Below are 20,167 nucleotides of genomic sequence, written 5' to 3'. Positions count from 1 at the left end.
CTTATTCGATACATCGAAATTTTCAAACTTCGTTTGGTATGTACGAAGAATTCGATCACGCACGAAATCCACTTGACTTCGATCAAATCCTAGAAACTGTAGTCGAATTTCGGAATTGGAACTCTCGGTCAGATATCAGGCGCGTACCACGTTCCCCATTGATATAGCAATTCTTGTCGGGTTACAATTTCTGATCGGCTTACATGGCCGCATGCGCGCCCTGTCTGACACCGATAGGAGACCATGCAATTGTCTCTCATCCACCGTCCCGTGAGCATAATCATCCCTGTGGTGAAATTCCAAATCCCCTGTATCCTGTTTGAAACTGACCCGTGTCCCCGTCTCGTCTAGTTTGTCACGAAACATCACGAGGCTTAGCGACGCGTTTTAACACGTTCGAGGTCTATCAATAGCGGTTCGTTTCGTTCTCGACGATGTACAATTTTATCGCCTTGCGGTTCACCGAGCCCAAGGACGCTAACTTTGATCCGGAGGAAGTTCGAAACCGGTCGACCGGCTCCAGTACGACCGAGCAGAACTATAAATTACAGTTACTTTGCTTCAAATCGAACTTTCAACTGTCCTTGCGACGTTAGATCACGATCCATATTCTCCTCTTCCTTGATACTCCTTTACTCAATCAAAAAACGGTAAATCAAAGAATTAACTTGAATATTCTATAATGCACATTTAAAATCGATGTATCTGTAACTCGACAACGGCGACTAAATCATTCCCAAGACCCGATTATCGTACCGGAAGCTCTCCGTAACGTAATTGCAAATCGATGTGACAGACGAGGCCACGAGGAAGCTGTCGATATTCAGGTGCGAGCTCATAATCCTAGGTAAAGCCGCCTCATCCTGGATCACCAAGAAAATGCCGCGAGGTTCCGTGAAACGCGTGCGTTAAATGTTGAACACGGGAATGGCGGGCCAATTGCGAATTCCGCGGCTCGATCACAGCCCCGGCCGGCTCGTTTCCGAAGCACACCAATCACGCTGATGAACCCGAGCACGGCGAAGCACGCGTGTCCGACGCAGCCACCTCTGTTTTTCGGAACTTTCCTATTCAATTGCTCGCCGCCGATGAACCGCTAATTGCCGTGTACTTTCGCAACAATCGACATGCACAAGCTCGTTTGCTAGTCCTAAAGGTTTCCCTTCTTTTTTATTGTTGTTAGTTCTGTTTCCCTCGAGTCTAGTTACTCAGCGATTGATCTGTTCCACCCTATACTGTGGATTCCTTGGCTGTTTGCGCAACGTGCACCACGGACTGATTTACTTCAACTGCACTGACCGCTAAGAAACTACGTGACCGAACAAAACTGCTGTTCCGTTGACTTCTGCTGTTTGTTTTTGCATGACAATCTGATACTATCTTTACGCGAAACGAGATAAAACAATATTATTTTTGTACACAAGAAAAATTTAATCACTAATTTGTCGATGATCAATTTTTTTAAATGAAAGAGAAACTGATTTTCAGACTGATTCTGTACATAAAATAGAGGATCTCACTGTGATTAAACATCAAAGGAACGGCAAGTGTCAGAAAACATTAGAGCAGGAACAGACGGATGTCGAACCAACAGGAAGGACTGGAGGTGGTTCAAGGCGGGTTGCTTGTCTTACAATTACGAGACTTCGATGTATGCTCGCGAATACGAACAGGACCGCGTCATTAAGGACGGAAACGTTCAGTAATTGCGCGAGCTAGCATGAAACTAGCTAAAACCAGTTGATTTTGAGGTTCTCCGCAGAATGCGGCGGCACAAGGGAGTTCCCTTGATTCGTGTTTGCGTTGAATACCTCTAATCATGTTTGACATTTAATCTATCTTACACGAGTGCCAAGACGCCTTTCTTCCACCATAGTATCTAATTGTCATATTGACAAAGGCAACAAATTATAGATCAAAGAAATTATCTGAAGTAGATAGTTGATGTATTACAAAGGATAAAGATAAAGAAGCAAATAAAAAGGCGAGGTGATCGACGCTAGCGGGGGTTAATCGCGAAACAGAATTCCGATAATTTAATAGGCGACTGGCTTCGCGAATTGCGTGATCCGCGCCGTGAGAAAAACGACAAGGTATTACGAGGCAATTTCTGTACCGGTTCGTAATAAGATACAATAATCCAGCCGGGTAGGGGTGGATGGCATCGATATCTCCATGCAATTTATCGGATTCGCGAAACGAGATTCCACGAAGGAACAGGGCACAGAAATTGATTTGCAAGAGCCTCGTGTCCGTTTTCCTTGATTTCGCATGGAACTGTATCGATCGACTTCTTATCGACGAACCACTCTGAATATACAAATATTATTTCCCAAAATCTCTCCAAAACTCCCGTCTCGGTTATTCTTTAAATTGTCCTTGATAAAAATTTAATCAATTTAAGAACTCGAATTATGCTGTTAGCTATATGTATTAGAATTTACTTTCTGTGAAATCAGAAATGATGATGATGAGACATAACAGAATTGGAAGTCATCGGGAAATGCAAGCCTCAGAAACAAGCGAAGTAAACTACGTTCCCAATTACACGTTACCATGGAAGATGTCATACCACAGACATATCTGGCCGGTGTAGCGCCATTCGATGATAAGTATACCACGAGAATGTGATTGCACGAACATGAATATCTACAAATCTTAAGCTCGTAAACTCGGTCATTATTAAGGATAACAGGAATCTAAACTTATCAATAAACTGAAACGGCAAGGGAAGAGAGAAATTAATCGATTTCGCTGAGAGTGGATTTAAACTTTGAATTACAGAGTCGCATATTTCAGATTCACTACATCAGATTCCACCAAATTTAATATCAAATTCCATTCGAACTGCGAAATATTACATTCATAGGAGATAACAAAGAAACAAGATATAGACAGGTACACGCCATTTGTTCTCTAATCCATTTCCGGAATATCGGCTGCACCAAGAAACAGTGGTGTCGGCGGGAAAAATCCGCTATCACGATTGGCACTCTTTCCACGCATTTCAAAGTAAAAGATCGACGAGGTTTGCGTGGACATATCGCGCGACCATTGATAACGTATGCAATAGTTCGTGTTCCGCGGCGTCCGGTCAATTTCCATGCGAAATAACGCCCACGCGTTAACGTTCAAAATCGTTTCGCGCCGTTATCCCTTTCTATTCATGGATTTGTTGTGATTTCCCATAAAGTTTTAGATGCAGTTATCATTTTTTGTATCTAACTTTACAGACTTTTTCTGTTATGCTGATTTTAACGTTTTAACAAAAATTTTTTAATAGCAAGCTGGTTAATTCCATTGTTTTCGAGATACATTCGAGACGAGAATATCGATGTGGACAACCTTTAACGAATGCAAATCGTTAATCGCAAGAATTATGTAGAGGGAATGTGACTAAATTGATAGCAGAGAGAGGCAATCGATAAACAAGATCGATTAAAACGTGAACGATACGCAGTGATACGTTTGCGCATTTGTCTGTTCAATCCAGCATCATTCAAGATTAAAACCTGAGCGGCTAAGTAAATTTGTCTAGCCGGCTTTCATCGATGCTTCTGCGATTTATTCAGCCAGTTCTCAACTACGAATCCGGGTCGTCCTTTCACTCACCGCGTTCACGTCAGTAACGACGCAATTTTTTCGTCAACGGATATTTGTTCGCCCGGAACAACACGGAAACCATCCTGAAGAAGCTGCGACAAAAGCGTATCTACCAGTTTATTCGATCGCGTTCGTCCGATTCTTTAAGCTTTCTCAAAGGAAAGTGACCAGAGCGCTTCAAACCGAAAAAGAATCGAACAAACAGGAAGAGGGTGGACAGAGAAATGAACCCAAGTCTTTGAATAAATTACGAGTTTTTAAGCAAAATAAATCGTCTATGACGTCAATTTAAAAACTGTAGTTCTTTTAGCATTTAAGCATTTTGATGTGGATGCAACTTTTGATATGTTGTATATTTTCTGCGCATTAAATTACATTTAAATAGGCGTCCAATTATATCCTATGGAGCATAAATGTCAAATATTCCTTTCATATTTATCGTGCATAAATATTCGAAGTCTATTCATCAGATAAAATTTAGAATGCTCTCCTAATTTCAATAGGACTAATCCAGATTAGGAGAAAACTCGAAGAGGAGTGAGTCGATAAGGAAGGATGAATCGATACCATTCTAAATGGTATTTGCAAGTCATCATGATGCTATGATGCTAAGGGGAAGCCAAAAGGTACTTCACGAAGTTGGATTGTCAAGTGCAGTAATCGTCAGGGGAAGAACGTGACTGTTGATTCCGCAGAGGATTGCAATTGTTCCGTTTCTTCCGGTTAAAGGTACAGTTTTGATTCTAGCTAGTATCCACGACGACGTGACCGCTATTCTCGTCGGGTAGCTTCTCTGTATCCTCGGGAGAAGAAATCCCAGATGCTCCTTTGTGAACTCGCCCTACCGTCTACTCGAGCAGCGTACGAGATCCCTCTTCGGGGTAAGTGAATCAATTCTTTTGTTCATCTTCAAAATCATAGAATCTAATTGACCTTTTTACTTCTTACGTTTTGATCTTTTGAAGAAAAATACTTTTCTCAAGGATTTCTAGGTTTATTAATATACTGCGGACTTCTATTCCAAATAAAATTTGTATGCCACTTTAAAAGATGAAATCTAAATTGAGATTTGTTTTAGCTTTCAAACATAACGATTGTGTACTTGTACGTTTATAACCGTGCACATTAGATGTATTGTTCATATTTGCTACACAAGATGAAATTCGCAACCTACTTATTAAATAATCCTGAGAAATCGAGATCAGATGTACACGCGAGATGAAAAATCGTGTGAAAAACATGGAGTCGAGCACGAAGAATCGAAACAAGCATCCAGTGAAGAAAATGGGCAAACGTTCGTTTCGTAGTTGAGACCGGCCATCAAGTCAGATGATAAATCTATATAGGAACAAGGGCGACACAAGCATTATTGGCGTCGCAAGAAAGCCGGCTGGTTCGATCGACCTTTTTGGACGCTTTTCAATTCTCTCCTCCTTTTTCCAACTCGCCCTAACGCACGGATAAAAACTAAACAGAGTAGAAAACGGAAAGGAGTCGGTCACCAGGCTAGCTGGCTAGGCCTTGTTCAATGTTTTTCTCTTCTTCTTTCCTTTCGTTTTCGGAGAAACGATCGATCGAAATGCAACACCGACACGCAGTCACAGAATACTCTCGCGTACCATCAGCCTGCTAAATTTCCTTCCTCCGCGACCGAATAGAAAACGATAGACCAGAAGTGACATACGTGAACCAAAAAAAAGAACTAGAGAATGAAGCGATAAAGGAAGCAAGCATGGAAACCGAGACAAAGAAAGAGTTCAACCACTTCAGAGTCACCGAGCATCGATTCGTCGAAAAACTAGTCGAAGGAGTGCTAAAGTTCACTTACTACCTTTTTCTCCGTGTTTCCGAGTCGTAAAATTCGCCTCGCGGCTAGGTACGAGAGAAAAATGACGGAGGCGAATGTTACCGCTCCTCTCTCATTTATTTTTTTCTTACAGGGAAACGCCATTATGCTTAGGATTTCCATGAAGCTTAAAGTCCATGGAACACACGATATTCCATTTTCTCGCGTCCCGCCATTCTTGTCAGCTACCTCACGCAAGTTTATTACCCGGAACATCCTCTCTGTTTCTCGAACGTAAAAACACACATACACTTTGGGCGCTGGCATGCTTTTGAGACGGACGCCACGCTAGGGACAGACGTCTGCTTTATGAAGGCCATTATCATTCAGAATATCGTATTTCGTTTATAGTTGTCGCAATACGCTTTCCATTTAATAGTGGAACGATAAAGGAAGAAGATATTAAAATATACAGATTAATATGTATCGAAAAATATAAACGGCAGTAAGTACTGCCTATTGAATGTCACACTCGCAAACATCAAAAAACGATGAAAAAGTATCGTTCACTGTATTTATCCGACACACCTAACTCAATTAATTACAACCAAAAAAAGGATGGAAAGAACTGGAGGGAAGTCGGGGTCGAGTAAAGTTTCGCCACGGAAGCCGACAAGACGGGGTGAGCAAAGTAATTCCGCGAAACCTGGGTCCAAGGGTTTCGCTGGAAAACTCGCGGAAAGCCGCGGACGACGCAGAGCACACGAGTTTCGCAGTTTAACCCGGCTAAAACTGCAAAGAAACACTTCATCACCGTGAAACACGTTAAGCCATCGCGACGACCGCCGGCCAACTTCGCTCTTACTTCGCGACAGCAACCGAGAAAACCAAGAGGGATCTTCGAGTACAGGGACAGAGGAGGAAAAGAGGCTGTCAGCCTCGTGCTCCGGCGAGGGTGAAAAAAAGCGTGTCGGGATGAATCCAGTGGCTGAAATGAGACTTCGCGCCTTGTAATTCCTATGTAAAAGTAGAAACAAAAAAGGGACAGGTTGGGATGCACTTGCACTAGTCTTTTACCAATCTCAGTGATCCCACTTTCATTTTTGCAACCCTAACTATAACTCGAACATACAGAGAACAAATGCGACAATTGTCAAACTCATAAATAACAAGAATCTTCTTACTGCCTTTTGCTGTAGAAGAAAAGTCGTTCCTGTTATTGGATAAATTAAATTGTCACTTCTAATTATAAACGGGATCGATAGACTTGTTTGCGTCGTCTCAATCTGTTCGACAATTTGTGCCTAAGTTTTCGAGTTAAACACCTGATAGAGGCAGGTGATTGTGAGGTTGAGGGTGTTTCTCCTTCGCTGTCAACCGCTGTTCCTTCCGTTGAACGCATACTCGATTATAGGATGGGAAGACGTTGAATGTGAGTCGTTATGATATACACCACGTTGACGGGCGTTCGTCGAACGTGTTTCGTGTACGCGCCTATTACGCAATCCGATAGGCTAATTAAGAGTAACGATTTCTTGCTCTTTGTGCTGGGTGTATAGTTTCCCTGATTGCACGTGCAAAGGGAATTTTGTTTTGAAGAGGAAGAGGAAAGGGAACTCAAAGGTATCAGAGTTGCGAGTTAAATCGATTGGGTTCAGTCGCATACAGTGAATCCCAAAATTATTTTCACAGAGAAATGTTTAGAAAAACAAAAATCAGCGTATCATTTTGGGTCCTACTGCATCAGCTAATTTCGAACGATAATATGGAATATTAAATTTAGGATGATCGAAGTAAAAGAATAATGAAAGCTGAAATTTTTATAAAAACATTCACATAACATAAAGTCGCCAGATTCCAAACTTAAATATTTCCAGGTGCAGAATCTCATTCGCTAAAAACTTTGAGTCTCCTAACAAAGAAACTAGTTTCCCGTAAGAATTTTGAAGCAACATCCCTTTCATTGTTAGTTCCAGTTAGCATTGGCAATTCCATGATAAGAAAGAATCGCGAGCATTATGAAGAAACGTAGGTGAGGCGAGGAATATTGCTTGATATGTCAAGACAAAGTTGCGCGATAGTGAAGTGGCAAAGGCAAAGATAGTCACTACGCATCTGTATGAGCTACGAGGCCCCTGGGAAATCTTATGATATGCGGAACGCGTACGTAGTAAGTACACAGCTATACACGGGCCTTAAACTTCCAGCTCTCGCCCGCTTCTCAACTCTTATCGCCCGTTTGCGTCGAACTTAATTGCCGATAAAACACGCCCACAACCGGTCGACTTATGAATATTAACGGACGGGAAATTAAAGTTTATGTACACTGTATACGTATAAGTGTCTCCCACTGAAGTCCTAATGCGTTTATGAGTTAGAATGCGAAGATTAAAATATTCAACATCGCGCTTTTATACAAAAAGCGATTAAATTTATAAGTCTAAACAGTTCTTCTTTGTAATAAACAATTCTATTTTAACACTACATACTTAAATACATTAATATTTATTTCAAATATCATTTCTATAATTAGAGTTTCATAAAGACGTTGACTGACTACGTTGAAGTTACAAGATATTAAATTGAACATATCTAAAACAGATTTCGATTTTCTTAGGAGAGCAATCCGTAGCAGCTGGTTCTGTCCGACGGCATTAATTTGATAGCCTCAAAACCAATTTGCTGCCTTGTCACGGGAAGACGAATGTTATAGACGACACGGACCACGTTTCTCTCGCGTTTCGAGTGCCCGTCGTGTTCGCCACTCCTCCACTCGAGAACTCACCCCCTCGAATTCGCGTCAACACGCCGACGTTGCTTACATCGTCATCGACTGTTCTTACAATTAATATTCTCCCACTTCACATCCATGACATACCAGCATTGCAAAACTTAACAAAATTTCCTTCGTTTCTTTTACATACCATATTATAAAGTTGTAACTGTAAATCTTATTGATAGATTATGTTCCAAACTATACTATCTCCAATTTGACATATAATAACGAAGATAATGAGATAAAGCATAGATGTTCTTCGGTAAGAAAATGTAAATCACAAAAATCAACAAAGTTCATCAAACAAAATAATAATATGCATCACACTTTCGACAGTCTATGTTCTTTGGATATTGAATACATTTCTTATATTTCCTGTACAAACACCTTTTCTGTAAATGCAGAACATCTTCAATCTAGTAATGAAAAAGAAGAAAAAAGTGATTTGCACAGTTTAAAAGAGGAACACACGTATGACACCCTATAAACTCCGGCGTTCATTCAATCTCGAGCGATAGTAAAAAAGAATGAATCGAGCAGGTCTCCTTTAGCCACGCTAATAATAAAGAAGTTGTTAATAGACATTACGCGAACGTGTACGTACTATGATACTCGCGACAAAGTCCCCAACGACGCAAATATAAGGGTGCGGCAATCGATACGTTACTAACGAATCGTAGAAATATCGAAGATACCTTCAGGATGGCTGCGAGCAGAAAAAGACGATTCCTCGACCTTTCGACAATTATTTAAGACGAGTAGTCAGAAGTGGAAGCAACAAGGATCCGGAGGAGAGGAAAAAGAACCTGAAGCAAGGATAACCCCGAGACTCGAAAGATTAATTGCGTTCGAGGAACCCGAGAGACGATCCGTTTCGTTTACGCAAGACGAACATTCATTTACCGTCGACAATTATGTGCACTCGAGGGGAAACGAACAGGACACTCCATTGATTTTCAATGGGAACGAGCGTTCTATAAAATTGAGAAGAGAAAGGTCTGCGTTAATAAGGAAAATAACCGTAGTTGCACTTACACACAGCCCAGCGTTCGTTTCGAACTAGAAAAAGGACGACAGAAATTGTATACAACAAAGATCGTAAAAAGGACCTTTTTCTGTGTTTGCCTTGGACATCACTCGTGCAGCTTTCTCGCGATCAGGATAAAGCGCACAGGATAAACAAAACGTTTGGGGAAAATACTTCCGCCGGCGCGGTCGGGCAAATATTTGGATGCCCGTTTGCGTTTCACCGTTGCATTCGTTTTAATATTATTCGACAAACAACGAGATTGCACGTAAACGGAGCCAAGTCACGCACCGTCGAGGGGTTAAAAACGAATCTGAAATATGTAACATGCCAATGCTTGTAGATCATACGATAATGCGGGGAAATTGTGCAAGCTGTAATTAACGAAATTTATATTAATCCATGATTTTTCATTATTTAACATGTTCCGTGGTACCATTTATGGTACACGTTAAACTTGACCGTCAGGCCACGTGTACGATAAATGATACTCGCAGACATATTTATTTTATGCACAGAAACATCAAATGGCCAAGTCAGACAAAAATGGCACGGAACTTTAACAGATATCTGCGTAATTTTCTATCTGAAACTTTATGAAAAACTTCTTAAGAAACTAGAGATGTGCAATTAGTTAACTTATTTTGCTCCCTGACAATTTCTCGAAATTAATTCTAATGTCCAGAAATATTCATCAAACTTTCGTCTACGGAAAAAAGACCGGCGGCGAAGTTGACCCGCGGTTAAAGCGATCCCACTTTTCACCTAGGGGACGTCCTTAAATTTTTCACCGTCTCGGTGAACCAGCGAAGGCACTTGTAACTTGAACTACTTAATTAGCAGGAATAATACTCGACTACCAAGGGGTCGGCGCGGCGCGGTGAATGAAAGAATAAAAGGCATTGAAAAAATTCGTCGATGGAAATGGGAACATACTTCTCTGAAAGTTTTCGTTTATGCGGTTTTCAGAAACAGGGCGAACGTGAGTTCGCGTCGAAGCCACGTTCAAAGGATGCAAAGATTTTAATTCCGGATAACATTTAATACATAGGGATGATTTCGAGACTTTCGGAAAAATTATATTGCATTTGAAAATTTTTACAGAAATCCAAATTTCATATGAACGAATAGAAAAATTATTCTTTGAATTCAATAAAAACGTTCGATATAAAATTTTATTGTACAATTTTATTGTAAAATACTTGGCTTTTCTAGTTTCTATAAAACTGTACCAGCATTCATTCAATCCATTTATTAATAAAAATTCTGATGAAATTGACTGAATTTCATTTAATTATCAACTGGAATTCTGAAATCGACAAATTTCACACTTTTCCTGAATGAAATTGACGGTAGTAGTGGTTTGAAAATTCCGCCGTTAATTCACCAATTCGCTGGCTTCGCGAGTTAATCAAAATGCGAAGTCACGAAAAGTCGCGTCGTTCGGATTCTGGACTTTTTTTATCTCGTGGGATTCGTAAAATGCACCGTCAAATTCAGTTTATTAAATTCGTACTCAACGACGCATGAGGCACGTAACGTCGCGACGCTTGCCCAAAGTTACAGCCAAATTAAAATCAATTTCCAGCCCCAGCAAAACTTTAAATAATTGCCGATAGAATATGCGCATAACAACTGCGAATTTAACTTTTTGATACAACGAAAGAAACTACGTGTGTATCTTTCACACTACTGATTATGAATAAGGGCATATATCAATGTTTCAAAACCATAAAAAACTGTATTACTATTGGTGTATATGAGATATCGCCCTATTTTACAAAAAAAATCCGCAATCTAACTATCAATTTTCTTCACATACTCCAAACTGTTCAGTCCATAACAAATGAAGAGACAAAATAGGATAGACGTCTATCGGTTGGAAACTGAAAACCGAAACAAAACAACGACGCTTCATACCCATGAAATACTAATACATATAACAGATTCAGTATGACTGACTATCGAGAGTTTCGTCGTCGACCATGGCGTTCCCCAAGCGAAAATGACGATCAGAGCGAGAACCGAGAACTGAGAGAAACGACTAGGCCATAAAATCGCAACTCATAAATAAGGAACGTAGTCGGCGTATACGTGCGTGCACGCACCACGCGATCGGAATTTGGTAGGGTGGGTGTCAAATCAAAAATCGGTATACTTCCAAGCCCGTAAATCTCCTACAATTTCTCCGGCTATGCATTTACCCTGAATATTGCCTTTTTATAGACAGCTTTGTATTACGGTTGCCGCATAAACAGTTGGCAAGATTATTACAGATGAACTTCGGATTTTTCATGGGAGTTTCATGCTCTCGCTATCGATGTTTCGTTATTCTTCGAGATTGGAAGCAAATGCCTTGGTAGTATTGCTGAAACTTACGATAGGTGGTGGGAATAAGTAAATAGAAATGAATTTGAAAGACGAATGCATTTTAGTTTATCACTGATACATTTCGAAATTGAATAACTTTTTTAATATTGTATGTATGTACGATGTATCTAGAGAATAATTAGAAATTGTATATTATTCAGGAAATTAACGATTCATTATTAGAATATTATTTAGATTGTGTCAATAATTCAAGAGTTCCATTACACATTGCCGAAGGTTTTGACATTCACACTTTCCAAATATTCGCGTTCACGTTTCGTGCATAAAATATTCGAAGGGATAGAAACGATGCATCATGCAGGGTAAATTTGACGTTCGATTAATTATTAGAATCCCCGGACGAGCTAGCAGAGAAAATCGATCCACGAGGTACGCATAAACATGCAGCCAAACTATTACACGTAGCGTTCGAATTTTCTTAGGAGCTTTGCACGGGTTTCAGAGTAACTCCAAGTACTTCGCGTGTTCCCTGAAAGACCGCCGTTCATCCGACACCGCGCTTCGATTGGAAACAAACCTTCTAAATGTCGATTTTCTATTATAGAACAAAATAGTAGAGAAAGAAAGAAAAATTCTGTACGGAGAGCATAAAATGTGGCAGAGAGGATTCGCGCGAAATGTTCGCGTCTTTTTTCTCTTTAATGGGTCGCGTTCTCAACGAGAATCGTCGTTTCTCGATCACTACTGGATGAATTATAATGGCTGGTCGTGCTTGAATTTCAACGGACGAATATATTGTCACCGGGTACACACGGTGCACGGGGGCAAATATTTTGAGGGTAAGCAACGGGCGATGCAACCTAGAAACGACGTGGCTGCCCGTTGACAGACAGCTGAAAGGAGCTCGAAAATTAATGTACGTCCATTAAGAGTCTGCACTTTCCAGGATCGATTCGATGTATCTACCACCGATGTAAGATTAAGTGCTCCTTTGTTGAGGCCGCGATTACGTCTGATACAACCAGGCAGAATTCTCACGTTTGGAAACATCGCGTGAATCTTGCAACCGACGATAATGGGAAGTGCATCGCGTCCTTTAAGTGGATTTCAAGATACGAAACGTTTCGTACGATTGTTGCCAAACACTAGATAGACGAGCTTCAAAGATTGCACTCCACTGTTAAGTGTTTCCTCATTGTCTTTCTGATCTGTCTGTTTACGTATTTATTCGATTTAAACCTTTGATCTTCTGAGTGAACTTACACTTCAAAGATTCCAGGGTGCAGAAAACCGAATGATTTTCGTCGAGATTCGCGAGGAAGTTAAACAGTGGATGAACAAGTATCAAAAGTTACATTCTACAGTTAAATGTTTCCTCATTGTGTTCCTACTCTGTTTATGTGCTTATTCGAGTTAAACCTTTGTTCTCTGAATGAATTCAAATGTTCAAAGGTTTTACGATGGAAAAGATCGAATGACTTCCGAGAATGAAGATTCGCGAGAAAACCATGAGACAAGATTGCAGACTGTGGCGGGGTGTTGGTTGTACTTTGATGTCAACGAAACGGAAGGCTAATTGAATTTTCTTGCTTTCAAGTCTCCGAGTAATAACAAGAGCAATCATTGGTTTGGACCCCGGCAACTAAATAGCTCTAGCTGGTTGCAAAGCGAAAGTTTCCCGTTGGAAGCAGTTTAGTTCCCGGTGCGGGAACTTGGTCCACCTTTTAGATCGAATAAGCGTATCTTGTTTTTCCTGTGTCCCTGTTCGAAATACCTTTAATGAGTCTCTTCTGATGTCCGTGCAGGCGAGTTGGTGAACGCGCTGGATGCGCTTAATCCTCTTATCTTCCTCTCTCTCTCTCTCTCTCTCTCTCTCTCTCTCTCTCTCTTCCTCTTTCACCGTCGCGTTTTAATTGGAAAATTTTTATCGGCCCGACTCGAAGAATATCGTCATGATCCCATTAGGGGTAATGCAAGCGGGAATAGGAGATGCCGGTTAGAGAATCGTCCACTCACCGATAGTAATCTTTCCGAGTGGTTTGTACCCAACTGATTCGGACAGACCGTTCTCGGGCAACGAGAAACTGAAATTTTCGTGTAACACGCAAGTACAAAGAGCACGCGGGAAGCGTCTCTCAACTTATTATAATTGCGGCTAGAAACACGTTACACTTGCAATTAGGTATGCACGATTTTATTTTGTTCCGGGTGTCCAAGGCCCGGCGCAAACCCTTGCAAGTGGAATTTAATAATTTGCCCCGGGTAATATCCGAGTAACGTGGGCGAAAATGCACCGAGTTTAGGACATATCTACTATCGAGAGTAATAGAAAAATAGAGGAACACAACTAGCAATAATCTGTTATTTAACGTCCTTCTTTCTTGTTTTTAAAACGTTTTTATAACACGAATCTAGTGAAGAAGAAAGTATAATTGTGCAAATTAAACCGTGTTAAGTCAGTTACTTAACAGAAGAAGGAAATAGGAAAATCAAATCGATAAAATTTCTCAAAATATCAGAGGCCTCTTGATATCGCCTATAAATACGTGTTTTATCTGTCACGGGATTTCAAATGAAAAACAGTCCTGAAATGCTCATGGGATTACCCGCGAGCCGTGCATCGTTTTCGAGGGTGATGGGGAAATGATGCTCGGAGGGATGAACCGGGCTTTCGTCGCGCGAGCCCACGCATCTCTACTTGAACTTTGGAGAATTCATAAGCGGATGAACTTTGGTGCAATTAAATCTGATACGAGTTTCCGTACAGCGAGAATTGATTTCAGAATGAATGATGAATTAATTCGCAGAAATGAACTGAGATGAAGATCATTTGAATTCGTTAGTGAAAGTTTGTAGATTGGATTAAAAAATTTTTAGAACATAGTTACAGTGGACGATGCCCATTCGATGCCAAATCATTAAATTATTTACAACCTTTTTTAACGAAAATCAAGACGCGTCAAACGCATATAATTATTAGAGAGTAAACCAAGTTCCTACTTAAGATTTAGTTTTTAAATTCATATCACAAACATATTTCTTCATTATTTTATGCAAGAAAATAAAAATTTACATTTGTACTTGGATATTTTTGAAGAGCTTGGGAAAGAACAGATCATTACGAATAAGCGAGGAGAAAGAGGAGAGACAACAAAAAGGAGCAAATAGCAAGTATAGCAACGATGGCAGCCGAAACTGTTTGAAAGCGTACGTAAGAATCCATCCGTACGACTTCAACAAAAGCTGCTCAACGAATAAAAGATGGGTCTTACAAATCCTACATCCTACTCCTGATCGGAGTAACTTGCCTGCATCGTATAGATAACAAGGAACAAAACTGTATGCGATCTAACGAATAGCCAGTGAATAATTTCGGAACGGTGAATCCCGGATGAAAAGCTCTCAGAGAAAGAAGCGATAAGACTTATTTCAAACGACTTTTTCCGGTAAAACCCGACGTCTCCGAACTTTCAAAGATCACTTCTGCAATATGGACGCAGACTTATGAATTTTTCTTCTGTGCGTACTTCTATCTGTATCTTGAAGCATATTTGCAAACTTTTACATAAAACTTTTACATAAAACATTCAAGATGAAGTATGGATAATTTATGCATATGACTCATGATCTTTTATGTAGTTTCAATTATATATTTTATTTAATTTTACTATTACAAGCTTTTAATTTGAATAGTTTCTAATGACAGTCAGATTTTTTTATAGTTAATAAGTATTTGGAAGTATCCCAGTCATGTACAATGAAAGAGAAATTGTAAAAATTCTTATGACTGTACGATAAACTGCTATTTTTTGTCTACGCTCTAATTCGGCAAATTCGTTCGATGGATACGAAGTCCAGTAACCGAGTATCGCGTTCAATCATTATCAGGTTCGATCCGATGTTTCCGATAAAATGAAATCTAGCAGCGGATTTGCTGCGTATCTATTACTCTATGTACGATGTACGAGGCACACCGAACCGCAGGGTTGAGCATAAATTATGCGTCACGTCATTCTATTAAATCGATCGCGAAGCGTATGAAACGCACCGGTTCCGTCACGCTGAACGCAATCGATGAAAGCTTTTAGCGAAATTGAAATGTCTTTTCGTCCAACTCTAACTTTGATTTAACTCCTGTATACCTTTCATTCAGTTTGGATGTTACGAATGTCCAAAATGAAACCACATTACTTGTCGACTGTAATACGTCTGATCTTCTCTAATGAGAAACTGTACATATATATACGCCCGTTCAAAAGTCTCGGGGAATATTATAAAACATGTAACTCAGTGTTCTCTTATTCCTTCTTGGGCTTGTCACACCTCCACTTTTTCATAAGGAATCCACCGGTGTCCGGTTGTACTACCCAATACGAAACACCATGACGCATTTATATTCTATCCGTATTAGATAGTTTCTCATTAATCATAATTTTTTTTATTTGGTTGTAGGGAACCGTTGAGATGTATCTTGGATAATATCTGAATATCTTGCACTTTCTGAAAACCGGAACCTAGCTCGAACAATGGTCCAATAGTTGTCGGAGAATAAGAAAGTAATGTGCAGTGCTGTATGCATCTAAGGCTAAGCAAAAATGTTTCGTAGACAATGGAAGCTTACCGGGCGTAATACGAACAACCGGTTTCCTAGATTCGTACGTACCGATTAAAGGTGTCCCATTTCCGCGGCAACGTGTTTCTCATTGTGTGACAATCTTAAAAGCTCGCTGAAATCGATCACAAACCTACTCCCTCGTTGTCTTCGCTTCGAAACTGGAACTTTGCCCCCGTTCTTCTTTTAATCCCCCTACTCCGTTCAGATCCAGGCTTTTATTAAAAACATCAATATTCGCATTTTTATCATACGCTCTATTTTAAAAAATGGTATTAACCAGTTCCAATCGCCTACTGCTCTTTTCTCTTTGTCTTTGGATCAATCGTGTATAGAACAACTGTAATTATTTTGTAGTTCGTGAATAAAAGATCGAACAATCAGGTCCGGTTTGTGTACGAGTCGCGAGGGTAGGGGGCAGGCCTGCTTTTGCAACCAGGATCGTTTAAACTCGATATATTTGGATCCGACTCAATAAAGATCTCAGCCGCGGTGTTACCGCGAGATAAATGTTGTACCAAAATTACAGTCGCAGCTGACCTCGTCCCGAAAGTGCAATATATTTCGCGAGCTACGGCCAACACGCCAAAACGATGTACCCACTATCCGGACACGATTGCTGGGACCACCGGTGGTGGCTGCCGCGACGCTAGCTGGTTGGATATTGTGCGAATCAAATTGCTTTTCGTCCTTCTCCCTCGGCGAAATTTCTTTCTACTGTCATTGAATAAGTTTTGATGTCAATGCAGATTTTCAGTTTCGAACAAGTGGACCTATCCATGCCGATTTCTAGAAAATTTACACGAGACATGAATCTCAAAATTATATTTGACGCGCGTTTCGTTGAATCGGCAACCGTCCGTATCGTAGGAATGATAACAAAACTAATAGTTATTTAAGTACACAAGGGGCCCACCTTAAATGATTTTGAGTTTAATATCAGGGGGTAAAACGTGTTTAGTTCAGTTGCGATTTGCATTGCTTGTTTCCATAATAGCAGCACATGCAGGCATGTTAACAGAACAATTATATCATTTCCAGAATCTTTCCATCTTTCTCGCACAGTTTTTATCATATCATTTATTATATATTTAGACCCGTTACAGCTTTTACCCTTTCATGTATACATGTTATCGGAGGCATGATTCTGAAAACTATTCTAATTTTTCGAAGTATTCGCAAAAAAATATTAGAAATATGTAAGTGTATAAACGCTTCAAGTGTACCGGCAAACAATCTTTTTACCATCTAACTAGATCCCGAAATTCAATTACGAGAGTTTGAATAACTCTTAATTATGCCGTGTAACAGCAAGACGCCTACGTTGTAATACGGATAGTTACAACGTCGTTCGCCATGGGAGCAACACTACTTCCGATCTTCCGTCCCCTCGGTGCTGTTATCTTATTGTTATTCGGGGAGATAGTTAATTACCCTCGCGGTTCGAAATTTCCAGGTCGCGGTGGGAAATTCCGAGAAGAACCGCATACCGTCGCAGCCAGGGTTGTTTTGCAATACCTAATTCGCGAGCGGAAAGCTGTACTACGAAGTTGAACCGCGACGCATAAATCTGGCACGATAATATTTAGTTTTTCATGTAATATAAGTGGCACAGTTTTAGATATTGATTTAAAATATTTATACAAATATAAGACTACAGTATTATACTAATTGCATGGGAGATATAATTAGCAGAAGAAGAATAGCATGTCCCTAAGTACTCAGACACTGGTGGTCGCAATTACACTAGCTGACGGCCACATTTACAGCGCAATTTAGTAGCAAACCATTACTATCACGTGTCCGATACAGCAGAGCAACAGTGACTTATGCTTGCATTTCACGGGTAAACAGATCCAAATGTTTTCAGAGTTCATCTACCTTTTGAATGTCTTTTATTGATCTCCGTTCAGTGATCTGACTATAAATAGGCAGTCGATTTTTATCCGAAATAAAACATCTACCACATCAATTTAAAAACAAACTGAAAGTATTGAAAACGTGCTGATACCGAAGATTCTATCTCATTTATATTTGCATATTTTTCGTACATAGACGTTGTATGCTTTTCATACATCCATCATCCATAAATACCCGGAGTCTAGTGACCTTCGTTCACGATCCGTAAATTGCGCAAAAAGAAATCGTCGTATTTAAAAATAGGTTGCCATTAAATTTAGAGAAAGTCTCGTAGATGTCTTCACTAAATTGCTGTTTATGATACCGTTAACGTAACTATCCAATCTTCGATACGCAATCTAAGAGGCAATTGCAGCGTCGACGACAACTTATCACCTCAATTCGGCTACCAGTCCGTTTCACTGCGATTAAACGTTTAAAGAGAGTGCCGGTGCTCCCATGCTTCGACAGGGGTCGCCATAAAATTCGAAGCCAATTGTAGAGGCTGCACGATAACTCGTTTCGAAAGGCTCGACCGAACACCGAAAGGATTTTTTTTTTCCTTCGGGTCGAAAGAAAAATGTATGGAGAAATGGATTTGAAATTCCTTTCACTCCGAAAGTTATATCGAGTCAGCTATCCGCTGAGTTGATCTATCGCTCTCTGTACAAAGGAGCTTTCTTCTCTCGCGAAGGCTGCTCGATAGGGACATTTTTATTGAACAATTCTCTAATTTACGATGCGGGGTCACAAAAATCTAACGATCTGATTTCGCAACCCGGTGATCGACATGTGTATTATAGTTTTTATGTTACACTTCATTTCGAATGTCTCGTTTCAATACTCAATGATTAAAAAATAAAGGGAATTATTTTTAAATAAATATATTTAAATAAAATAGCGAAAGAATATATTTCGCTGTGCGAAATTATGAGAAAAATATTCTACCGGGAGAAGAGATCGATGCACAGTGGAAAGAAGTCACGTAGTCATACGTACATACATACATACATACCTATGTATGCATTGGAACTGCAACGCAGGGAATTTTAAGTTTAATTAAAACATGAAATCTTTCATTTGACCGGCCGGCAGCGATTACAGTGATTTCGTTAGGACGGACAATTCGAGTCGAGTCGCATTGAATAAATTGTGAACGATTGGAAAAATAATTTGGTGAATTGGACACCGGCCGATCCGTCCAAGCTGTTAATCACAGAGGGATTCGTACCGATTCCGTCGAATCGATCATCTCGTGGGCCTCGTTGATCGAAATTTCCTGCTCGTTACACGTTACTTTATCAAAAGGAACGTTCACTACCAGCCTCCCTTTTTGCGCTGAACGCGTTCACAGTATTCGCGCGAGAAAATGAGCTAAAACCAATACTTTCCTTTATCCAATTTATTATACACATTGCAGAATTCAAAGACAATTTCGCCGTAACAATTTCAACTAATTCTTCCACTAAGTATGAGAACAATAGATTAAGAGAAAAAGAAATGTTTCCATAATTCTTGCTAATTGTCCATGCTTTGAAATACTAGGTTGGTGCATTTGAAATATTATCTTCTTCAAACGTAACAGACGTTCTCGTGAAATACACGTGTATCATGTGTTTAATTCAAACAATTTGTCAATTACTTCTACACACTCCGTCAAAGAAATATTTGCATATAAATGTTTCATTTTACATACAAATCGAAATTATAAATGTTATTGATAAACTCCAAACTATTACGTTTTTAATTGAAGATATAATAATAGATTCAGATAATACAAGACAGGCATTTTTTGATTGGAAAATGGAAACCTCAGAAAAAAACGAGGCTTCATACGTACCAATCTAATATATTAACCCGGTATAAATTTCGCGGACCCGATAAAAAGCAGAAGTAAAGAAAACAACCGAATAGAGTAAAACTCGCTGAGGAATCAATATCTTATTTCATTTCATTTTTTTCGATTATGCATACCTCCAACCGTTGGTCCACGCGGTCGACCATTTTTATCTTGACGTTTCTGCTTGTTCAATTCCCATTCCTGTTATCTGGCTTTTCCGTTACGAAACGAAACCTCCTGGAATTATTTCGAGACGGAAGCAACACGACCTGCCGAGCCACAGGATTTGCCAT

The 20,167-nt window shown here is 39.9% G+C and overlaps 1 protein-coding gene across 1 annotated transcript in view; it reads right to left on the bottom strand.

The window, feature by feature from the left end:
* The window catches only part of LOC108631670 (uncharacterized), a 176,800-nt gene that overhangs the window by 135,566 nt on the left and 21,067 nt on the right, over positions 1-20,167 (bottom strand). The gene's annotated exons all lie outside the window — the stretch shown is intronic.

The sequence above is a fragment of the Ceratina calcarata genome, unplaced genomic scaffold (assembly GCF_001652005.2).
Source record: "Ceratina calcarata isolate Rehan_Ccalc_2016 unplaced genomic scaffold, ASM165200v1 scaffold92.2, whole genome shotgun sequence".
Taxonomy (NCBI): domain Eukaryota; kingdom Metazoa; phylum Arthropoda; class Insecta; order Hymenoptera; family Apidae; genus Ceratina; species Ceratina calcarata.
The sequence above is the reverse complement of the archived record's forward strand: the minus strand, read 5'-3'. Positions and strand labels throughout refer to the sequence as shown.